The sequence below is a fragment of the Marmota flaviventris genome, chromosome 15 (assembly GCF_047511675.1).
Source record: "Marmota flaviventris isolate mMarFla1 chromosome 15, mMarFla1.hap1, whole genome shotgun sequence".
Lineage (NCBI taxonomy): Eukaryota > Metazoa > Chordata > Mammalia > Rodentia > Sciuridae > Marmota > Marmota flaviventris.
Genome location: NC_092512.1, coordinates 57,268,786 through 57,295,169, shown reverse-complemented (window position 1 = coordinate 57,295,169; position 26,384 = coordinate 57,268,786).

The following is a 26,384-nucleotide window of genomic DNA, read 5'->3' as shown; positions in this document are numbered from 1 at the left end:
GAACATGACTTCTTAATAGACTCACTTTTTCACCCACCTAATACTGATATGTGGGTATTTTCTATGGTTCTGCTCTCTTTCTGGAGTTCTGCCTAGTCCTCTTTCTTTGCTTTGCTAACTCTCACTTAAATTTGAGATACCAGTGCTCTTAGTGTAGCAGAATATCAATGGGCAGGGGATTTGAAAGTTTCATGAAAAATAATAATTAAAAACAGCTAGGTAGTGATGAGATCATTGCATAAGTACGTGGCCAGTGTAGTGGGACTTTTATTCAGCTCAGCCTTCCAGTACTTTGGGCAGGAGGGGAAATGACTATATGAATGGATGCAAATAATTGTAATGCAGAGATTCAGGTCAAATTTGTCAAGTAGATATCAGACAATGTTAAAAAATCATTTCAGCACTTGTGTGTTTGGCTATATTGTGATAAACTATGCTTTGTGTATCATAGGAAAAGTAGAAATTTTCTGTAGAAATTTACCCCTGATCTAGGATACAATCCAAGTTCATGGATTGTATCTAATCTCCATTCTTTTGGAATGGGTCCTCAGCCCCCACCCCACCACCTTTTTTTTTTTTTAAGTATAAAGGCAGTATTTTGTAAATAGCTCTTGTTATAGGTTTGTCTGATATTTTCTGATAATTAGCATCAAATTATACAATTTTGGCAGAAATATTATATAAGTGCTGTCTATTTCTTAGTAATTCATATCAGGAAGTATATGCTATCACTATGCCCAAGAAGATGCTACTAAAAATATTACACAGAGGAGTTTCTATGAGATTTCTTCACTATAAAATCTCCAAGTACTCTTTGTAACTAATAAGTAATCCAAAAGCTCTTCAAATAACTATTCCCCATCATACTTTCACCCAGTAACTTTGGTTTCTATTGAAGATTCTTGACTAAAGTAGTAATTATTTAGATTGTTGCAAAAGGTAAATAATAGCAACTCCCAGTTGATGTACCTTCTGGCACAGCAAGTAGGACATACAACCTGCAAGGATGACAGGTGCTTTTCTATTTACTAGGGAACATTCCCCACAGGAGAGTTTGGGAGTGGCCAAGCACGTGTGTGTGTGTGTGTGTGTGTGGGTGTGTGTGTGGGTGTGTGTGTGTGAGAGAGAGAGAGAGAGCTATAGTAGGCTATTGTTCACTACTGCATCACCAAACTGGCAGAGAGAGAGAGCTACTTCCATTTATTTTAACCAGGATGGAGCAGAACTATTGCGCATCAGGAGAACCTGATGCTACCTTCTGGAGTGTAAAATCAATCACATCTCTCACCCTATCAAAACAATTACTACAAGTTTTTACTTGAATTAGAGGAACAATATCAGCAAGATTTTGTTTTTCTTAAAGTTGAGTGGTATGTGATTTTGCTCCGAAATGATTATAGAAAATAGAGTACTACTCTCAAAGTAGTACTGATACTGGGAGCAGCAGAGAGCATACATTGACTGAAAGCATCCTTTCCAGGATATTCGCCCAATCTGAAAAAGAAACTCTCTAAATAGCTTGTTGCATAAAGGAAGAAGTAATAATTATCCTAACAGATGGGAAATAATTAAGAAAGTTTATAGATAAAAGGTTTGATTAGTTAAAAGAAGATCTAAGGAATGCACTTAGAGAGAAAACATAGAAGATGAAAGATGATTTCAAGAAAGAGTCTGAAAAAGAATTTTAAAAATCATAGAAAAGAAAGACTTAACAATTTTAATTAAAAATTCAATGGAAAGCATTAACAATAAACTAGACCACTCTGAAGATAAATAATAAGGCCTTGAAAACAAAGTATAAAATCTTGAAAATAAAGTTAATAATAAAGAAAATATGTTAAGAAATTGTGACCAGAATATTCAAGAAATCTAAGAGACCATCACGAGACCAAATTTAAGATTCAGTGGGATAAAAGAAGGCTCTAATATGATATGTTAAAATACATTCTACTATCATGTGTATCTAAAAAGAACAAATAATAAAAAAATTAAAAAATAAAAACAAATTAAATGTAATTATTAACATAAATAAGTAGGCTCTGAAATAAAAACTAAGAGAGTATGCAACTTTTGTAGTAAAATAATAGCAGAAATATTTCCAAATCTTAGGAACAAGATGAAAATCTAAGTAAAAGGTACATATATAATCCCAAACAAGCAATATCAAAAAAAGATCTTGTCTAAGATACATTACAGTGAAAATGCTTAATATTCAGAATAAGGTTAGAATTTTAAAAGTTGCAAGAGAAAAATGGCAGGTGACATTTAGAGGTAAGCCAATTTGGAATTCAACTGATTTATCAATCCAGACCCTAAGAGCCAGGAGGACTTAGACTAATATATACTAAGATCTAAAAGAAAATGTGTTCCAGTCAAGTTAACTATACACAGCAGACTCTCACTCAGAACTGAAGATGAAATTCAAACCTCTAATGACAAATAGAAATGATAAGAAACAATAACCACTAAGTCTATACTAAAACATACTCAATATTCCCTGCAGAAGGAATGAAAAATAAAAACCAGCAGGATGATAAATTACACTATAATAATAGTCAATTAAAGGAGAGTAAAGTCTTAATTAAGTATTAGAAATGAACCAACAGGAGGTAAAAATCATCTCTCTATAATGAGATCAAATGTAAATGATCTAACTCTATCAAAAGACAGAGACTGGCAGATTGGATGGGGGAAAAAGACCTAACTATATATTGTTCACAAGAGGTTAACCATAAAGACAAAGAAATTCACAGTCTGAAGATGAAAGGATGGAGAAAAATATGTCATGCAAATGGCACCAAAAGCAAGCAGGAGTAGCAACTCTCATACCAGACAAAGCAGAGTTCAAGCTAAAATTAAACAGAAGAGTCAAAGAAGCTCACTTTATACTGGTTAAGAGAATCACCCATATATATATATATATATATATATATATATAAATAACTTGTGACCAAATCAATGGTGCATGTATGTGCATAAAACAAACACTTCTCAATAAAAAGAAAACTAAAAAGATAAAAATAAAATAATACTGGTTGATTTCAAAATACTTCTCTCACCATTAGGTAGAGGTAGATAATATAAGCATAAGTAAATACTCTTCAGAACTAAAAAAATGCTATTAATCAAATGGATCTAACAGACAACTACAGAATATTTCACTCATTGACAACTGAATTCACTTTCTTCTCAGTGGCATATAAAACACCCTCTAAAATAGATAATATTTTAGGGCACAAAGCAAATCTTAATAAATACAAAAATAGAGATAATTCCTTGTATCTTATTACATCATAATTTAATGACAATAGAAATCAATGACAAGATAAAGAACAGAAATCATTCTAACACCAATCTAATATACTTTGAATCAGAAATGAATCACAGAAAATCAGGGAGAAATGAAAAAAAATTAATATAAACAAATGAAAATCATGATATACTGTATCAAAATCTTTGGGAGTGTATGAATTCAGTTCTAAGAAGAAAGTTTATAGTACTGGGTTCATACATTAAAAAATCAGATACCAAATAAATAATCTAGTATTAGATCTAGACTAAACGAATACCCAAATCAGTAGAAGACAGGAAACTGTTAAAATTGGAGCTTAAAGCAATGAAATTGAGAATAGAAAAACATATAAAGGATAATGAAACAAAGAATTGATTCTTTGGAAATATAAACCATAGTGACAAACTCTTAGCCACACTAACCAAAGTAAAGAGAGAAAAGACTCAAATGAACAAAATTGAAGATGAAAAAGAGATGTCACTAGATACTTCTGAAACCTGGAGAAACATTTGAAACTATTTTGAAAATTTATACTCTGATATGACAGAAAATCTTAAAGATATTGACAAATTTTCAGAGACATATGATCTACCCAAATTGAACCTTGAGGACATAGAAAAATCAAACAGATAAATACCAAACAATGAAAATGATGCAGTTATTAAAATCCTTCTAACAAAGAAAAGCCCAGGACCAGATGAATTTTCAAAAAATTAACACCAATCCTTCTTAAATTATTCCATAAAATAGTAAAGGAGAGAATACTTCCAAATTCATTTTATGAAGCCAGTATCACCCTGATACTAAAATCAGCAAAGACACATCAAAGAAAGAAAACATCACACCAATATTCCTGATGAATATAATACAAAATTTCTTATGATATTGATAAATTGCATTCAAAAACACATAAAAAAGATGGTGTACCATGATCAAGTGGGATAATTCTGGGGATGCAAGGTTGGTTCAACATACACAAATCAATACATGTAATTCTCCACATAAATAGATTTAAATACAAAAATAGCATAATCATCTCAAAAGATGAAGAAAAGACATTTGGCAAATTCCAGTACCTATTCCTGGTCAAAACACTAGAGAAACTTGAGATTTAAGGAATATGCCTCAACACTGTAAAGTCAATGTATGAAAAACCATGGCCAATAGCATTGTTTTTTTTAAAAAAAAAAATTGGTCTAATTAATTATAGATAACAGTAGAATGCATTTTGACACATTATATATAAATGTAATAAAACTTCTCATTTTTTTTTGGTTGTACATGTTGTAGAATCACACCGGTCATGTAAAGATATACATACATAGGGTAATTAATAATGTTAAACTCATTCTACGATCCTTTCAACATCATTCTTTTTTTTTAAATTTTTTATTGTTGGTTGTTCAAAACATTACATAGTTCTTGATATATCATATTTCACACTTTGATTCAAGTGGGTTATAAACTCCCATTTTTACCCCATATACAGATTGCAGAATCACATCAGTTACACATCCATTGATTTACATATTGCCATACTAGTGTCTGTTGTGTTCTGCTGCCTTTCCTATCCTCTACTATCCCCCTCCCCTCCCCTCCCCTCCCCTCTTCTCTCTCTACCCCCTCTACTGTCATTCATTTCTCCCCCTTGTATTATTTTTCCCTTTCCCCTCACTTCCTCTTGTATGTATTTTTGTATAACCCTGAGGGTCTCCTTCCATTTCCATGCAATTTCCCTTCTCTCTTCCTTTCCCTCCCACCTCTAATCCCTGTTTAATGTTAATCTTCTTCTCATGCTCTTTGTCCCTACTCTGTTCTTAGTTACTCTCCTTATATCAAAGAAGACATTTGGCATTTGTTTTTTAGGGATTGGCTAGCTTCACTTAGCATAATCTGCTCTAATGCCATCCATTTCCCTGCAAATTCTATGATATTGTCATTTTTTTAATGCAGAGTAATACTCCGTTGTGTATAAATGCCACATTTTTTTTATCCATTCGTCTATTGAAGGGCATCTAGGTTGGTTCCACAGTCTTGCTATTGTGAATTGTGCTGCTATGAACATCGATGTAGCAGTGTCCCTGTAGCATGCTCTTTTTAGGTCTTTAGGGAATAGACCGAGAAGGGGAATGGCTGGGTCAAATGGTGGCTCCATTCCCAGCTTTCCAAGAAATCTCCATACTGCTTTCCAAATTGGCTGCACCAATTTGCAGTCCCACCAGCAATGTACAAGTGTACCCTTTTCCCCACATCCTCGCCAGCACTTGTTGTTGTTTGACTTCATAATGGCTGCCAATCTTACTGGAGTGAGATGGTATCTTAGGGTGGTTTTGATTTGCATTTCTCTGACTGCTAGAGATGGTGAGCATTTTTTCATGTACTTGTTGATTGATTGTATGTCCTCCTCTGAGAAGTGTCTGTTTAGGTCCTTGGCCCATTTGTTGATTGGGTTGTTTGTTCTCTTATTGTCTAATTTTTGGAGTTCTTTGTATACTCTGGATATTAGGGCTCTATCTGAAGTGTGAGGAGTAAAGATTTGTTCCCAGGATGTAGGCTCCCTATTTACCTCTCTTATTGTTTCTTTTGCTGAGAAAAAACTTTTTAGTTTGAGTAAGTCCCATTTGTTGAATCTAGTTATTAACTTTTGTGCTATGGGTGTCCTATTGAGGAATTTGGAGCCCGACCCCACAGTATGTAGATTGTAGCCAACTTTTTCTTCTATCAGACGGTGTGTCTCTGATTTGATATCAAGCTCCTTGATCCATTTTGAATTAACTTTTGTGCATGGCGAGAGAAAGGGATTCAGTTTCATTTTGTTGCATATGGATTTCCAGTTTCCCCAGCACCATTTGTTAAAGATGCTATCCTTCCTCCATTGCATGCTTTTAGCCCCTTTATCAAATATAAGATAGTTGTAGTTTTGTGGATTGGTTTCTGTGTCCTCTATTCTGTACCATTGGTCCACCCGCCTGTTTTGGTACCAGTACCATGCTGTTTTTGTTACTATTGCTCTGTAATATAGTTTGAAGTCTGGTATCGCTATACCGCCTGATTCACACTTCCTGCTTAGCATTGTTTTTGCTATTCTGGGTCTTTTATTTTTCCATATGAATTTCATGATTGGTTTCTCTATTTCTACAAGAAATGCCGTTGGGATTTTGATTGGCATTGCATTAAACCTATAGAGAACTTTTGGTAATATCGCCATTTTGATGATGTTAGTTCTGCCTATCCATGAACAGGGTATATTTTTCCATCTTTTAAGATCTTCTTCTATTTCTCTCTTTAGGGTTCTGTAGTTTTCATTGTATAAGTCTTTCACCTCTTTTGTTAGGTTGATTCCCAAGTATTTTATTTTTTTTGAAGATATTGTGAATGGAGTGGTTGTCCTCATTTCCATTTCAGAGGATTTGTCGCTGATATACAGGAATGCCTTTGATTTATGCGTGTTGATTTTATATCCTGCAACTTTGCTGAATTCATTTATTAGCTCTAATAGTTTCTTTGTAGACCCTTTTGGGTCTGCTAGGTATAGAATCATGTCACCTGAAAATAGTGATAATTTAAGTTCTTCTTTTCCTATTTTTATGCCTTTAATTTCTTTCATCTGTCTAATTGCTCTGGCCAGTGTTTCGAGAACTATCAACATCATTCTTAATGGAGAAAAACTGAATGCTTTTCTTCTAAAACCAGAGAATCAAGGATGTCCACTATTAGCACTCCTATCCAACACAGTCCTTGAAATTATAACCAGATAAATTAGACAAGAGAAAGAAATTAAGGAGATGCAAATAGGAAAATAAGAAGTCAAACTATCTCTGTTTGCACCTAATCTTATATTTAGAAGAACCAAAAAACTTTACAAAAGACTTCTAGAGCTGATAAACAATATCAGTGTAACAAATGCCAGGATTTAATATCAACATACATAGATCATTCACTTTTCAATAATGAATCTGCTGGAAATAGAAGTAAGGAAAACTAATTCATTCACAATAAACACACACACAAAAAAAAAAACCCTAAAATTCTTGGGAATTAATCTATCAAAGGAGATGAAAACTTTTACAATGAAAACCATAGAACTATGGAGAAAGAAATTGAGGAAGGCTTTAAAAGATGGAAAGACATCCCATGTTTTTCGACAGGTTATAATACTAAAAGCCTTACACAGATTCAAGGCAATCTCCATTGAAATACCAATGACATTCTTCAGAGAACTAGAAAATAGAGCTCTAAAATTTGTTTGGAAGAAAAAGAGACCCAGAATAGCCAAATAAATCCTGAATAAGAACAGTGATGCTAAAGACATCACAATACCAATTTCAATTTATACCACAAAATTATAGTAACAAAAACTGTGGTATTGGCATCAAAACAGATATGAAGAGCAATGGAATATTATAGAAGACAAAGACAAATCCACATAGATACAGTCAACTGATATTTAACAAATGTGCCAAAAACATGTATTGAAGAAAAGATAGACTTTAGAACAAGTGGTGCTGGAAAAGAAACTTGATCCCTATCTCTTAACTCTGCACAAGTAAACCCAAAGGGGAAAACCTGGAAATTAGACTAGAAACTGTGCAACTGCTAGAAGAAAATGTAGGCCTGACATTTCAGCATATTCTTTCAGAAACCAGCTTCCTTAACAAGATTTCTGAAGTAGGAGAAATGAAACCAAGAATCAGTAAGTGGGATAGCATCAAGTTAATAAAGCTTCTGCACAGCAAAGGAAATAAGAGGGTGAAAGAGGGAGTGTATAGAGTGAGAGAGGTGTTTGCCACCTGCTCCTCAAACAGGGGATAAATAATCTGAATATATAAGGAACTCAAAAAAATGTTCTAATTAGATATACATGACAGCATTTTGATTCATTGTGCACAAATAAAGCACAACTTTTTGTATATGAAATAGAGTCACACCATTTGTACAATCATACATGTTCCTAGGGTAATGATGTACATCTCATTGAACCATCTTTTTTACCCCCAGGAAGTCAAAAAATTTAACACCAAGGAAACAAATAACCCACTTAATAAATGGGCAAAAGAACTTCTTAAAAGAAGAAACACAAATGGCCAAACAAATATATGAAAAAATGTTCAACATGTGTAACAATCAGGGAAATGCAAATAAAAACTACATTGATATTTTATCTTGCTGCAGTCAGAATAGCAATTATCAATAATACAACTAATAACAATTAGTGGCAATGTGGGGGAAAATAATACTCATATATTGTTGGTGGGATTGCAAATTAGTACAACTACTCTGAAAAGTAACATGAAGATTCCTTAAAGAACTAAGAATGGAACAAACATATGACATGGCTATCCTACTCCTAGTTATGTATCCAAGATCTAAAGTCAGCATCTGATAGAAATGCAGCCACATCAGTGTTTACAGCATTGTAATTCATAACAACCAAATTATGGAAGCAATTCAGATGCTTGTCAGCAGACAAATGGATAAAGAAAATGTGGTATACAAGTACAATGGAGTTTTACTCATCCATAAAGGCGAATGAAATTTTGGCATTTGCTGGTAAATGGATGGAATTGAAGAACATGAATGTTAAGGGGAATATGCCAGACCCAAAAAGTCAGGGACTGAATGTGTGTTTTTTTTTATATATATATGATACCAATACCAAAATATAGATAAGGAGGGAAAGGAGGAAAAGCCCATGAAAATAGAAGAATGAACAATGAAGTAGAGAATGGGGAGTAAGGGTGAGAGGATAAAGGGAAAAGGGAGGGATGGTAGAATGAAACCAACCAAACTATCTTATGAGTACATATGAATATACCACAGTGAATTTCACCTCTATGTACATCTATAATGTACTAATTAAAAATATAAATAAATAGAAGAAAGATCTATAGAATAAAGGGAATGAGGGATGGAGGAGGGAAGGAAAAGGAGAAGTAATGGGGACTGTATTGGAGCAAATTATATTCCATACACATATAATTATATTAAAATGATCCCCAATATTATGTGTAACTATAATATACTAATAAAAAGTTGAAAAGGTAAGAAATACATTTTAAATATAAATACCTAAAATTAAACCAACTCCCCTCAAATTAATAGCTCAATTTTTGTCCCATTAAGTACATTTAATAATAAAACATATTTAAAAGAAATTAAAAATGAATGGACAGGTACAACAAAAATACTGAAAATCAACAAATACAAAAGCCAGTTCATTGAAATGATTTGTATAAATGATAAACAAAAATGAATCAAAAGAGAGAATGGATGAGAGATAATGAGAGCAAGCAGTTCCATTTCTAGATACTGATTCAAGATGTGCAAAAAATGATTTGCAGAAGAATGTAATCATTTCATCCTTTGTAAGAGTAAAAAAACCTGAAAACACCCAAGCTTCCATCAAGTGGAAAATGGGTTAATAAACAGTTATTTATTAAAATCATGAAATAATGCACGCAATAGCAATGAATGACAGTATAGTACACAAAACATGGAAAAACTAAAAAAAGTATAGTAAACAAAAGATGTGGGAGACATAAAAACTACATAATTTAATTTTGTGAAATTAAAAAACAAGCAAAATTAACATAAAGTGATTGGAATCAGAGCATGGTTGCCTTCAGCATTGAGGGTATTGATTGTAAATCTGCATAAGAAAAGTTTCTAGGATGCTGGAAATGTTCTATACTTGGTTTGGGCAAGAGTCACACACGTATATAAAATTGTTCAAATTCATCAATCTTAACACTTCAGTTCCATGTATTCAATTTTATGTAAGTTATATTGTACTACATTAAGTGAATACATTTTAAATAATATGCAAGTTCTTAGTCATATATTTTAAGATTAAAAAAAAAATCTCAAAACTTGATAGGTAGCTTCAGGGCTAACGAGGTTGTACTGAAAATGTTAAAACAACCACATAAAAATAATCCAGTATATGTTCTGACTTTTAAAATATAGCTTATGATTAAGTCAAAAATTTTAAAAAAACAGCATTGAATTCTGTAATTAATTTTAAGTAATTTGTTTTATTTTCCATCTTCTGTATAATTATTTTTGCATGACTTTGAAAGGTATAATTCTTTTAATGGCTCAAAATTTATTATCCTAAAATTTCTATAGGATGGAAGTAGCCATATTTCTTACTACCTGTTTGCTTCTTATATTATTTTGCAACTTATATTTAATATCCCATGATATACCAGTACATTTATTTTAATTTACATCCACCGTTGAGAAGTAAAAGAATACCAATGTAGGATTAAGTAAGATAGGTAGCAATGAGAAGCATTGTTTGAGCAGTCATACACCATGTGGTTTAATCCAATTGCTTGAATTCCTATAATAGGAAAATAAGTGATTATAACCCTTAAAAAGCACTTGAGATAACAATTTGAAGAAAATACATATTCTTTTCAAATGTCTGCTTGGACATTTGTAAAACTTATTAGACCCAAGAGTAAACTCCAGAAAAAATAGTAGAAACTTTCATGAGGAATTTATCATAACTAGAATTAAGAGACATCAATGGGTTGGGGTTTCGGATCAGAGTAGATCACTTGCAATAAATTCATTACCTGTTATTATTTCTTAAGGTGCTTTATGTGTGCTTTGTAATTTCATTGTGAATGGGATCCCTGCACACTCTTGACAACAGAAAGACAAAGTCTAGCTTGTCAGGATAAGAAACCACAGAAGCTGCTGCTGAGCAAGCTGAGTTTTACACGAAGAGCTCAGAATTTTCTTGGAGAGTCACTTTCTCAGTATAGCATGCTTACCATAATTAGTATCCTGAGGACTCAGGAGATGGTTGTAGACACAGCTGTTGTTTAAGGTAGCAGGCACATCAATGCAAGCCACTAGGTATTGATTTGTGCAGTGACAGCCTTCTAAGTATGTCATCTGTGTGAAAGAAGCCCCAAATTAACCAATAATAAAGTGTTAGAAGTTGTAGTAGCTGCCCTCTTGTGACTTGTTCTAAAGAGTATAGGTGCCCCTCCCCCACCCACACCATCAATACCACTAAAGGACTCACAGTGACATTAACTTGACCAAGAGGACAATGCAAAGCCTACAATAATGTTGAATCCCATGTTATAATGTATATTTGTGTCATTTAATGTACGTTTTCTATAGGTACTTATGTAGTAATATATGCAAGTCTGAATAGAATAGACATATAATCTCAAGAATGCTTGGTTCATGAAAATCATATAAAATTGTCAAGCATTAGAGCTCATCTTTGATAGAACTAATTTTATCAAAACTAAAATTTTATCATTAAAATTATCAAAAAATAATTTTATCATTAAAATTAACTTCAATGGGCTGGGTTGTGGCTCAGAGGTAAAGCGCCCGCCTAGCGTGTGTGAGGCCCTGGGTTCAATCCTCAGCACCGCATAAAAATAAAACAAATATATTGTGTCCACCTATAACAATAAAGTAAAATATTAAAAAAAAATTAACTTCAAAAGCAAAAACTGGATTATTTTATTTGTATCAGAATTAGATATGAATAAACTTATTGGCAACATTTTTTTATTATTACTTTTTTTTATTAAAGAGAGAGAAAGAGAAGAGAGAGAGAGAGAGAGAGAGAGAGAGAGAGAGAGAGAGAGAGAGAGAATTTTTTAATATTTATTTTTCGGTTTTCAGTGGACACAACATCTTTATTTTTATGTGGTGCTGAGGATCGTACATGCCAGGCGATAGCGTTACCGCTTGAGCCACATCCCCAGCCCCTGTTTTATTTTTATTTGATTTGATTTTCTTTTTGAATATGGGCCTTCACACAGAGTTTATGAAGGGATCAAAAATAAAATTGGGTTATTTATTTAGTGATATGCTAATATTACTAAAGCCAAAGGGCATACATGTTTAAAAAAATAATAAGTTTGTAGTTATACTTACTTTAGTCCAAATTATCCCTTTACCATATTAATTTGTGAACTTTTGATTTTTGCCTCATTATTTGAAACAAACTTTCACAACCATTTTATCTACTGTGTGGTTTCTGAACTTTTGTGGTCTTTTGGGGAAGTATTCATTAAACACCATAGACCTACACTTTTATCTTTTGCATAATGAAACATTAGAATCTCATCATACCATATCACCCATTGCCTTATCTCATAGATATGATGTTTCTCTCTAATGGATTTGATAAATGTAAAAGTAACTTTAGAAAACAGTTCTCACTTAAAAAAAAAATAGATGCTGCTAATGTTGACAGCAATAAGTATAGGCATCAAGCAAATGTAGGGCTTCAGCTTGCAATGGTTTTTGTAACTCTTATCAAAATCTCAGCAAAAGCCTTCAATTTCTATGGCCTAATATAAGATCTAGTTTAAGAAAGGGAAATCAGCTTAATAGTTACCACCCAAGCAAATGTTACTACTTTCTTTGTTTATTTGTGGTTTCTAGGGAGAGTTTAGTTGTTACTGAATGATCCTGGCTGTTGGTCAGTCCCAACACATAATTTCTCTTCCAAGTGTTAGCTGATCATAAGGATGAAGCCAAATCTTAGCTGTATTATAGGCTGTGGGAAATGTCTCATCATTGGCTATTATCTTTGCCAGTTTAACAGTTTTCCCAGCAAGCTTGAGAGTTGAGATTAAAATTGGATGAGAACTATGTTCCCTATCCATGTATCTTAGCTTTTTGGAGTGATGACTCTTCAATTGCCTCTTTAAATCATACACTGCCCTTCTATTCTCCACTCTGCTCTAAGAGGTTGACTTCCACAGATTCCTCTTTTGGGCTCTCTTGTTCTCTGGATTTTTACTTGACTGGGCCAATGTGAGGCAACGGCAGCAGAACAGAGGGTGAGAGAAAAGAAAGTAAGTTCTAGGCACGGTTTCACCTTTCTGTCATTCTCTTGCTGTTTCTGGCAGTGGCTACTTCGTTTTACAGCCATAGATCCTGACAGTTGCCCTAATATTATGGCTCCATTTCTCCTTGGATTCCTTGGACATCATTCTCCCACCTAATTTATCAATGTTGGCATAATAATGGCTGCATGCTCTTGTTCCTCTTCAGGGACACATCATCCCCTTAATTCTTCTCTTATTACTGTGAATAGCCCTATCACTAAATTCTTGAGTTAAACTGTGATCCTGGCAAGTTTATTACATACCTATGTACCTACATACACCACCCCCCACACACACATATTTAAGGCTCACAGAGGTGTGTTTACATCATTTTGAATTAAACAGAATCATTTTCTTAATTTATAAAGGCATGATAACTGTGTTAACATTCATAATACCAAGCTTTAATTTATTGAGTATATATACATTTATGCGCTAACCTTTCCAGACAGGCCTTCAAGCATATCTAGATTTTCATAATGAAGAGCATATAGTTCTTCATATGGAGTCTTCCCTAAATTCATGTAGTCTGTCACCAAAAGCAGCATGTAAGGATGGTCTGGAGGTCATGATTATATATCATTAGTCATAAAATTAGAAAACTTTGTCTCTTAGCTAGTTTTACTTTGCTACTGAAAAGCTACCACCCTTTCATTCATCTCAACTTATCATTAATTCCAATTAGAACAAGCCCTTAATAAAATAATTTTCCAATTGTGTTATCTATTGTGTATTATAGCAAATAACTGGGTTAGGCAATGAGACTGAAGAGTTGTGTGTGTGTGTGTGTGGGGGGGGGGTTGTTCAATATTTATTCCCCTGAACCTACGCAGAGGCTTGTGACTCTTCCAACCAAAAGCAGTGACAAAGGAGACTTTCTAGATTATTTTGTAAAATGATGATTTTGCCTAGCTTTCTCTCTTAACACAAAAACTTTTAGGACTTTGATCTGAAGTGCTAGAAGACAGGTCACCTAACTATATACACCATTCTAAAGGGATCATGTGAAGAAACCACATACAATAGAGAGAAATCTGAGAAGTCCCAGCTCTTTGTGTCTTCTCAATCAAGAGTCAGACACATGAACAAGGAAACCTTAGAGAAGACCCCAGCCATAGTCACCATTTGAATATAGCCTCATCAGGGTTCCTAGGCCAGGATCATCCACCTGAACTGCATTCAAAATTCTTAATCTGCCAAAGTTTTCACAGGTAATAAATGTTTTGTCTGCTTGTTTTTGTGTGTGTGTTTTGTTTTTGTTTTGTTCTAAGTTACTATGCTTTGGAATAATTTGTTATATAGCCAACATAACTGGAACATGAGCCAATTACTAATCAGGAAATGGAAGAAGAAAAAATTCTCCCGAGATTTCTCAAAGTTATTGCTACCTAGATTAGAATTTCCTAAAATTCTTATTAAATCACCCTTTTCCCTCCTGGATTTCACCTTAGATCTAAGGAATCGATATCTCTCTTTTTTTGGCCCAAACTCTGTCCCTCTCCCTCCCTCCCTCCCTCCCTCCCCCTCCCTCCCTCCCTCTCTCTCTCTCTCTCTCTCCCACCCACCTTTCTGCTTTAAACAAACAAACAAAAAAAATGTGCACATTAAGTTTGAGGAAGTTTGCTTCCAAATCTCTTAATTTCTTAAATTTATTTTATTGGTATCCCAAAACAAAACACCTGATTTCAACTGGGTAGAAAAGGGAATTACATGAATCAAAGCCTTTAGAAAACTTACTGAAATAATTGAAATATTATCAATTTATATAGAGAGTCAAAAGGTAGAAGTTCTATCAAGTTTTGGTTTAAGAAGTATATGAAAGGGAATGATAAGAACTTGTTCACCAAATATTCTAAAACTAGAACTCACACTGCCCTAGCATAGTCTTAGACTTTGTACAGATCTTTAAGTTAGAGTATTTCTGTGTTTTTATCTTCTAAATAAAGAAAAATAATTTTCAGAAGTTAAACAACTGTCTCATGTCTATATAATGTATCACATATATGCAAGTGAAAAAATGTGTAATACTACAATTATGCCTAATTTAAATATTTTCTAATTTCACTGAGACAAAGTGAATGCATACCTATAAACTTTTATTCTTAGATATTATAATATGAAGGGAAAAATTTCGAGTACATACTTTCATGAAGTAAATAAATGAATATATTTCACATTTGTATATATTAAAATATATTTTGAAAATTTTATGAGCTCCAAACAAAATATATTGATATTTTCAACATAATTTTCCAGCTTCATCTTTTACACTAAATATTTCTTCTTTCCTTCCAGTCTTCTGTATCAGTTTTCTCCATTCAAAAATTTAGCCTTTTTTCAGGAAATAGAAATACAAATGATTAAAATTTCATTTAATAGTTATTCAACTGGAGGTATGTATAAGACATATTGGGAAAAAGGAAGGAGAAAACTAAATTTTATTTGGAAAGTTAGAGGAAAATTTTTCTATTCTCATCGTAACCCTAAGTTTAAGATTTAGGGGTGAATGACCCCAAATAAGGTGAAAAAAGAAAGGATGTCAGTTTGGAAAGAGATCGAATATGCAAGAGTTCAGCATGTGAAAGCTTACAATATGTGGGAGAATTGCTTTCAGTTTGCCTGAGCATGAGAAATTTGTTGAGTAAAACTGGAATGATCAAAATGAAAAAAAAAATTATAAAATAATAATTTTTCAAACAACTACTTAATGCTTTTAGAAATTGTGAAAAACTGATGACCTTATGTTGTTATTCATTTTCTCCTTAAGTTTTGCTCAACAAAAGAGAATTAATCCCAGTGAGAAAATACGACAACAGTATTATCTAGGAGGATGTAAATATATATAGACAAAATATTAAAACATATCACATGCTCAGATATTTGGAGGACTGAATAGAAAATAGTTACACAGATAATTTTTTTTCCAATTTTTTGTTGCAATGAGATTATTAAAGCAACTTTCAAAATAAAACGTTATTTCACAGCTAAAGAACTCAAAATTATTTTTCTTCAAATCCAGTGATGTTTTCTTCATGAAGATATCTTTATCAGACATTCATAAATACTTAGGGAAATCATATTCATTCAAAATGAAGAAATTACATAAAAATATAAAACATTAAAATACTAAAAGTCAAAAAATCTAGATGAATAATTATAGGTATGTTAATTTTTACATACTATATAATTTTATTTATAAAAGTTTTTGAAATGACAGCTATTTAGAATTAAAGGACACATAAGTGATGCCAGATGTTGGAGACATTGAGGGAGAGAGAGAGTGAGTATTAGACAAGGGTAGTGAAAAAGGTCCCTGTGGAGTTGGAACTATTCAGTATCTTGACGACAGTGGTGGATGCATGAAACTACCAGGTGATACAACTAGGTAGGACATAATACATAGAAATACACATGCATAAATGAGTATAGAAAAAAAATTGGGAAATTCTGAATCATTGTAGTGTAGCTATAATATATAATACTCTTTTGTAAACTATTACCATTGGATGAAATTGAAATTGTCTTTTGACTTGCAGTCTTTTGAATAATGGTGCTGGGTCACCAGCTGCCCTCATATTTTGAAAGCATAAATGATTTTCCTACAGACCATACTGGAAGTGGACACAGGTTCAGAATGAAAGATGATATAATAAATAGGATCATTAAACCAAAAAACGTAGATCATCAGTTAGAATCTATTTTTTTCTTACAACTGCATGTGATTCTACAAGTATCTCAATAAAAATTCCAATTAGAATGTAATACTAACAGAAGGATCCCAATTTTATTTTTAAAATACATAGAAAACACCGGATTATTATTTAATTATCCACTAAAAATAATTAAGAAAATTGTTATTTTTTAATCCTTTGGCTTCCTAACAATTTAGTTAAAAGTAGAAGAAATTTAAAAAGTAAATAAGCAAAGTAAGTACAATTGGCTAAAAAACAACTGAAAATATGATGTAAAAAAACAGAATATTTATCAGAAGTTTAAAAAAGCTTCTGAATTCACAAAATTATCTAAATTGTAGTGTAGCTATAATATATAATACATTGAATATTAATATATAATACATTGAAATGTTAAAGGAACTAACATGTTCAAAGCTACATGAAAAAGCAATGAACATAAAACATACCACAAAAATGTTACCAATATATGGAAACATCATTCTCGCCAGACTTGTGGTCAGTCAATTTATTGTTTTAGTCAAAATTTTTTCAACCAACATGACCTACTTATTTTACCAACTGGAGATTGAAAATGGTAGGCTATTTAAGGACAGAGACCCTAAGGAGCTAAGGGTTTGTATTTTGTTCTGAGGTCATGACAATGTCTTAAAAATATTTGAATTAGTTTGTAATTAGATATATTTGGAAGAACAAGACTTGAATGACACTGTGAATAACTGATTGTAAAAGGCAACTGTAGAAGTAGAAAAATGTAGAGACCACTATTGCAATAATCTGGCAGAGATGATGCTACATCAGCTGGGTGATGTCAACAAGGTTAGTAAGGAAGACACGTACAGGAAAATAGGAAAGGCACAGATTTTTGTTGTATCACAAAGGTGCTTAATAATGTTAAATTGAATTCCTGTTCTTATGGAATTTCCAATCTGCTACCTGCTGCATCTATGCAGAACACTTATTGTTAATTTGCTTTTGCCTAAATCTGATCTAAAATAAAATAAATTAATTACACAGGGTATCTTTTTTGAAAAAGATTAGTATCTTTAGAGAAATGATTCAGCTTAAGAGATCCATAGTGAGGAAGGTCCCAACCTGGATTTAGTTTTGGGTAGACACCATGCGTCAATACTAGAAGTGAGTAGTGACATAACTTTCTGGGTCTCAGTTTTTAAATTTTTTTTTTCTTAAATGAGAACTACTGCTACCTACTGTATAGGAGAGTTTCAAGGATTAATCTTGAAACAAAGCAGCATGCATGATGAACTTAACTCATTCTTTAGTTAATGCTAATTCTTCCCATTTCTTAAAAATATTTATGACACTTTAAATAGTATGTTACAATTATTCAATAATAAACAACAAACTGAATTTAATATAAAATGGATTTTCTTATTTTAGTTGGATATATTAAGGATTATAATCAGTCTTTTATTAGAGTTTCCTTTATAAAGCTTCTCCAAACCTATTCCCTGGATTTTGCTGCTCAAGTTGGCTTATTTCAATACAGATAATATTATTTGTAAGTTTTTTAAAAACTTCAGATATAATTGAAAGGTTTACAGAGAGATAATAAGGTACTTTTGTTTTAGAGAGAGAGAGAGAGAGAGAATCTTTTTTGTAGATGGACACAACACAATGCCTTTATTTTAATGTGGTGCTGAGAATCAAACCTGGGTCTTGCCTGTGCTAGGCAAGCACTCTACCGCTGAGCCACAATTCCAACCCATTCAAGTACAATTTTATCCTCAGAAAAATATTACAAAATTAAAATGAGTCCTTGAGTCTGAAGTTATTTTTAAGGTGTTTATTTTTTAACCAATCATAAAATCCATGTGAGTATTTCTTCTTATTCAATTTTTAAATGATTATAAAATCTACCATTTATAAAGATTACTTGAGTGAAACAAAGTCACAAAGCAATAAAATTACTCAGAAATATTCAGTTTCTTAAAAAAAAATTAAAGATGCCTCAACAAAATATATTTAAACCTCTCTTATATTCACTTCTGAAATAATGTCAAATATTTTACATTTGATAAATAAATATGAGAATATAGATAGTGGCAAATATTAGAATTTGGGGTACACTTATGTGATCAAGAAACTATCTTTTGACCTGCACTCTTGCTGCAGAATTGCACTGGGTCACCAGCTGCCCTCAGATTCTGAAAGTTTTAAATGGTTTTCCTACTGGCAATTGACACATGTTTAGAATAAGAGATGATATTAGTTGGATCATTAGACAAAAAAATATGGATCATGAGTCTTGAATACTTTTGGAAAAGCAAATGTTTACACAGTAATCCCTACAAGGAACAAAATCATAGGTTTCTTAGATGTGCTTTTACCCAAAATCAACCAAAAACCCTTTACAGTCCTCAAAGATGTTATCCTTTAAGATACAGTCCTAAAAATGTGAGTGAGATACCAGGTGGTCATCCATGACACTTATGTAACATGGAATACAGCTATGCCAGAAGATTAGTATGCTCCTAATATCTATCCATATTTATTATTCTTATTTTCTCATAACCAGACATTTAAGTGAAAACTATGTCTTGGATCTACTCTCATTCATCACATTAAAATTTGTTTAATAGCTTTAGGATACAACTTTTCCAGAAAGACTGTCTTTACAACATTTGACCCCATAAGTCTAGACTCCATGGGGATAAAGTCCGCAGATGTACTTAAGTAGCACTTTGAGCCCAGAGAGATTTGGCACATTCAACAAATAAAAAATGACTGTAAAACCATCTGTAAACATGAAGTGCCATATAAATGCTTATTAATAAGCATTTTCTTCAATTTATATTTAATTTTACTCCAAGATGCCTCTTAAAAATGCATTATGGTTTATTGTGTATAATGTCTTTCAAACAAATTGTATTCAAGACATTTTAGAGAGTTAAATACATGTCAGAGTGTGGCATAAATTATAGAAGGACACTTTCAATGGTAAATGAATTAGTGCATTCAGTCATAAGGCCAGAGAAAAATGGGTTGTGTAAGCGTCTGGTTTGAAATATCTAGACTCCCTGGAACCAACACTTCAAATCCCAGCAGGGCAGCTCTGTCCTTCATCCTTCTGAGATAAGAATCCATTCAGTTTACAGTCTGCTAGTTTTTTGAATGATCTTTTGGAACAGTAGGCATGTCTGCTCTGTGTGAACATTTTACCAAGTCAGGATGAGGAGAAAAAAACATTCCAGAGAATTTAGGAAGAACTAAGTTATTGTTTTTCATGTGGACAATATTTTAGTCATAATGAGAGGATGACTTAGAACACGGCACGTGTATAAGCTTGAGAAGTCTAGTCAAGGTTTGAAAACAGAAAAGAAAAGTTAGTATCTGATTAGTTGTTACTACTGATTCCCACACCTGTTTTTAAATATGGAAAAATGGATTTCAATATAACTATAGAGTTTATGGCAGTATGAAATTGACCTTTGCTACATAGTGGATATTTTGGATTGCATTATGATTTTTTTATTAAGCATTAAAATGATTTCTTAATGAAAAGCATTTATAATCTAGACAAAACTTTCAAGAGTTTAAATGTAAGGCAGAAGAATAGGGCCCCTATAATGAAATGAAAGGGACACCAATCACATTTGAATGTGGCTCTTCTAAATATTTGCTTACGGTGATTCTGAGTGATGATTTTCAAATTTTCCCAGTCTCCAGAAACCCCACTGAGCGTTAAGCATAATGTGTAAGAAAGAGGAATTCAAATAAGCAAATACAGAAGGCTCTGATGTTTCCCAGATAATGACTTGTGATGGATATTCCTAGATTCTTATTAGGGTGGTGCAGACACTTAGGATATAAATCAAAACTGGGAATAAGATAGAACCAGACTGCTGCTTTTTCACTGGGAAACATCCCACAGTCTTGACAAAAATAAAGAGCTGGGATAATCTAAGTGTACTTTATATTTCAGTGATTAGCTTTCTGACTGGTGATTGTGAAAACATTTTAAGAAAAACTTTACCTCTTTGAGCACCCATTGTTTCTGAGCCTCTCTCCACTCTTTTGAAAGGATGGTAGAAAGAATTCAAAAGTGCTGATGAGGCATCAGCTGAATCACATATGAATTTGTCTGGGGAGAAGAAAGTTAACAGAAATAACAGAGAAGCGTGAAACTAGCTTCTGGACTTTTATTAATACCTATTGACTATTATGCAGGTATATGTACAGAAAATCTTGATGCAATGGCACTATTGCTATCCAAGAAGAATCAAATTTTCTAGCCAATGGATAATATGCCCTTATTTTAATAGTTCCCTATATAAATGCTTATACTTTTTCCAAAATTAAAGTTCTTACCTAAAAAGAATATTTACTTAATCCACCTATCTTGTTTGGATCCCTTCCTAAGGCTCTAACAGCATCCATGTGTCTATCTAATCATATCTCACAGCTTACCTAGCAGTCAATATCAACCTTTTTGTATCTTTAGTGTGCTGGGAATTAAGTGTAAGATACAGAATATGATAGAAATATAATATGCAGAATAGTTACTTATTTTGGGGTACAGTTTTACTTTTTTAAAAAAATTCAAATACTCGTATCAAAATGGACACATATTTTAAAGGAACTCTTAATACAAAACCAGCAACATACATTCAGATTACATCTTAAGTAGAATAAACAGATCATGAATATGTATGTAGCTTGGGAAAGACTTGTATTACACACTCTGTATTGTTGAACCAAATAATTATGCAAAGATAGTTTCATTTAAAATTACAAATGCCATATTTTAGTTTGTGTTCAACAGTTTTAATGCATATTGATAATGGAAGGGAATAGCTTCTATTTAAAAACAATACATTTAAGTTTGAAAAATGCCATTACAGCATATTTTAAAATGTTAAAATGGCTGGAATTGTGTTAGGGTAAGAGCTAGCAAAGGTCCAAATGCTGACTGATGTTTAAGAATGAGACATAATTGCCTCTTTTGAAGAGAATATACATCTAAGTTTCAGTCTGATAATTCCTTATGCTCCAGTTTATGCATTCCTCCTATTTGTCCAGTATGACCTGTACATACAACAAAGTGCACAGGGAACTTTAAAGAGGTTATTATGGGTTGGGAGCAGAGTGACATATCTCTATTAAGAGTCATGTGAATACCAATTTCTATGACATTTCATGTCATTAGTCTTTTTAAAAAAGGATTTGTGGTCTTAATGTCTATATAATAGACATTTGAGGAAGCAAAAAATATATTACAAGATGCATAAAGGGAATAAAGATCATGCCTATAAAATAGATAATACAAGGCACATCTATGTATTTTATTAAAATACAAGATGGTGAGGTACTAGTACCCTCACATTCTGTCCAGTAGGAAAACCATGGACTTAGGAACTAGATATGTAATTTCAAATTCAGCTGTGTGCCCTTGCTCAAATTTTTAATGCCTTTGAATTTCAATTTCTGTGTATGTTAAGTATTTGTTATGTAAGAGAATGTGAATGCAAGCTAGTCCCCAGAATTCCTCCTTTCTTGCCCTTTCAGCTCAATGAGATGTCACTGGAGCCTGGGACATGTTAACATTATACATTTTCACCTGGAATTCATATTCCCTTTTTATCTCAATAAAACTACAATCTTTGCAAATGCTTTGCTGTTGCAAAATACTTTTCTCTCTTCACTAAAGTCTATAGGCAAAGTTATAAAAACAGTGTTTTTATAATAAAAAAGATATTTATGGAAATGTTCTGATAGGATTGGAAGTATTTTTACTTTCCTGAAAAAAAAATAATTCTTCATTTTAATAATTGACATTAGTGTAAGCAGACAATCTAGGAAGAACTGGTGGATGATTTTTTCCACGTATATTATCCTGAAATATGAAGTTAGATTTTTCTTATCTCAACAATTTAATAATTTTTCCAATTAAGGGGAGGTTTAGGACTCAATAGATATACAAATCAAGTAGCACAGTCCTGTTTCAGACTGGTACTTCTTGACTTTGATGCACAGCGGAGCCATCTGTGATGTTAACTTCGAAAAGGGGAGGCAGGACCTTGTGAAAGCACTTAGCTACTTTAAATTTTTTTCTCCACAATCTGCAAAGATGACCATGAAGAGAAATGTTGTAGAGAAATACACATGCTACATTCTCCTATTGTTTATAATGTATTCTTGTTTGCACAAATGTATACATTTTATATAATACATGTTAATATATGTATAACACATGATGTATATGTGGATCATATGTAGTGGCTATGTAACACATGTTGTTCAGGCATGAATCAAAGAGAAAAGGTCAATTTACTACATTGTTGAGAAGGAGTGAAACTATGAGACTTAAGATATAGCACCAAACATAAACTCTGACTATTGAAGGAGAGTGTGAAGGGGATTATTACGTGGGAACGATAGAAGTATTTGCAACATTGGAAAGACGACATCTCAAACACAAGAAACCACAAGAAGTGTTCTTTAATAGGGAAGAGACTAGCAAGTCAAAAATAATACTTTCAAACTTAGCTGTTACACTGGAAAAGAAAGGCATTCTAAATATAAAGTTTGGAATAGGAAAAAGGGTAAGGGAACATTATCAGCATCATTACCAATTTCCTCTAGGAGAGGCCTTGGAAACAGTTTGGTATACATATATATTAGAATTAGGATTTCAGAAATAAAATGAAGAGTCAAAATGGTAGAGGTCTTGAATTAAGGTTGTGAATGTGGAAAAGATAAAAAAAAAGAGGATTCAAAATATGCTATTAAATATATTAGCAATGTGCTATTAAATATATTAGCAATGATCAGGTTTTTATTAGACATCTATCCAGTGTGATGTCAAAATCTTGGACATATTTGTGTATCAGAAAGATAGTGGTCCAGTGACTTGGGAAGATAAGCCAGGAGGACCACAAGTTCAAAGCTAGCTTTAGTAACTTAGGCCCTAAGCAACTTATTGAGACCCTATCTCAAAATTTTAAAAAATTAAAAAAGGCTGGGGATATAGCTCAGTGGTTAAAAGCCCCTGTGTTCAATCGTTGGTGTCAAAAATAAATAAATAAATAAATAAGAAAAATAGTGGAATTAGAAGATGATGGAGTTACACAGTGGCTCAGGACTAAAGCAGCAGGTGAACAAATTCTCAGTGAGGCAAATAAAAGAGTGATTTCACTAAAATTCAATATTGGACATTCAAAGTAACTTAAGGACTCAGAAATTTGGGTACAATAAGCAAAGAAGAAAGAATACATTGGAGCCCACCTAGCCGCTGCACCAGTGCAGAAAAGTGGCCATAGCAGGGCCTATTCTCCATAGAAGGAGGGAGAACAAAGCATTGGTAAACCTAAGATCAAAAAAGCTGCCTAAACTTAGCTGATCCAGAGTCTGCATTTTATAATGGTGCTTGAAAAGCTCACTCTGTATCTCATCTGGCCAAAGAGAGCTGAGGTAGGTGCCATCTTGGGGTCATCTTGTTGCAGAGAGGACTCCTTCCAGGAGATCAGAGCAAACTGTGCCACAGTATCCAGCAGAGCCCAACCCGGTGACTGACTGTTGCCCAGCAGAATGTGAGTGAAATAAGAACAGAGAAATTGTACGTACCCAGGGAGATTCCAGTCGGAAGGGTGAGGAGAGACTGACTTGCTTCTCCTTTGTGTCTGGTGGCTCATGTAACCAGCTAAGGCTGGCCAGGAGTCTGAGTGGGCAAGGGTGAATACACCCAGGGACTAAACTCAGGAAAGCTGGGCTTCTGAACAGCAGTGAGTGGAGGATCACGCCTGCCCTATGATTGGATTTCTCTGGAGGTTCCTGAAAACTAGACTCTCCATGAAATTGGTTACTCTCTAGTTCTAGGGGTGGTTGATCTAGTCTCTCCAAAGCAGGTGCCACCCAACAAAGCCCCTGAGTCTTGCTTATAATCCCCACCTGCTGGAACTTCTTTCACAGAACACTGCAGAAACTGTACCTGGGGGTGCATTGATCTGGTCAGAATGAACCAAACACCAACCAACAGTACTTCCTGACACATCTTACTTCATACTGGTGAGAAGGAAAGCTGAGTCTTAAATCAAACAGCATATACTTTAGGCCAATCCTACTGGCAGCTTAGAGAGCAACACAAAACAGAAAGGGGTTAACATCTTCTCCCCCTTGCTCTCTCTAACAGCACATAATTCAAGAAGAATTGGAAAGAAAGACTGCTGGACCTAGATAGTGACCTCCCAATCTAGTCAACTATTTTGACCACCTCAGTGGAGATGGTTCCTTCATTCTTCACTAAGATTTTCTTTTCTTTCCCATATCTGTGTTTTTTTGTGTGTGTGTGTGCGCACACGTGCATATATGTGAATTCTTGTGCTGATTGGTTCATATTAACATACAATTATTTGCTTATTTTTCTCGCATTTTTAGCATTTTGAAAGCAAAAATTAGTTATTTTTCTCTTGCCTTGACTCTCAGGGTTCAGATTTTGGGGATTGTGCAGTTTGGTTTGGTTTTGTATTATTTTCATTTGTTTAATTCTTGTTTCCCTCTTGCTCTTCCCTCCCCTGCTAATAGACAAATTCTATTATCCTCTTTTCCACCCTCCCAATACTTTTCTTTTTCAGTTTTTCCCACCTTTCATGTAAACACCACCTGCTGCATCTCTTTTGCATTCTCTCTGTTCATGTTTTTTAAAAGTGTAGCCATCTTTATTGATTGATTCTGTGGCTGTCTCTTTTTTATTACTTTTAAAATTTGTTTTAATGTTATACATGATAATAAAATACACTTTGATACATCTATGTAATGGAGTATAATTTCTGATTCTTTTGGTTGTACATGATATAGAATCACACTGATAGTATAGTTATAAATGTACATAGGTAATAATGTCTCCCCTCCAGAACTACCATTTGACACAGCTATTCTAATTCTCAGTTTATATCCAAAGGACTTAAAAGCAGCATATTATAGTGATGTAGCCACATCAATGTTTACAGCTGCTCAATTTACTGTAGCTAAATTATGAAACCAACCTAGGTGTGCTCCAACAGATGAATGGATAAAAAAATGTGGTATACACATATGATGGAATATTATTCATCCTTAAAGAAGAATGAAATTATGGCACTTGCCAGTAAATGGCTGGAGCTGAAGAATATCATGCTAAGAGAAATAAGCCAACCCCCAAAAAACCAACAGCCTAGTGTTTTCTCTGATATGTGGATGCTAACTCTCTGTTCACTTTTGAAATTGTAAATTCTTCTCTAACTTTCTTTTCCCTAATTAACTGTATTTATACCATATTTCAGAACTAAGTGGCTTATAAAACTCCTTTCCGCATCATTAATGATGATGTAATCATTACTGTTATGTACCACTCAGTTGATACATCATGTTTGTTATAAAACCAGATCTACTGCGTGGTTACTATTTTTATGCTTCACAATTGCTGAACCCACCATTCCTGTTTTTTGGTGGTAATTAATATTGACGATGTCATAGTAGAAATTGGGTACTTATTTATTTAATATTTACTTTGTAGTTGTAGTT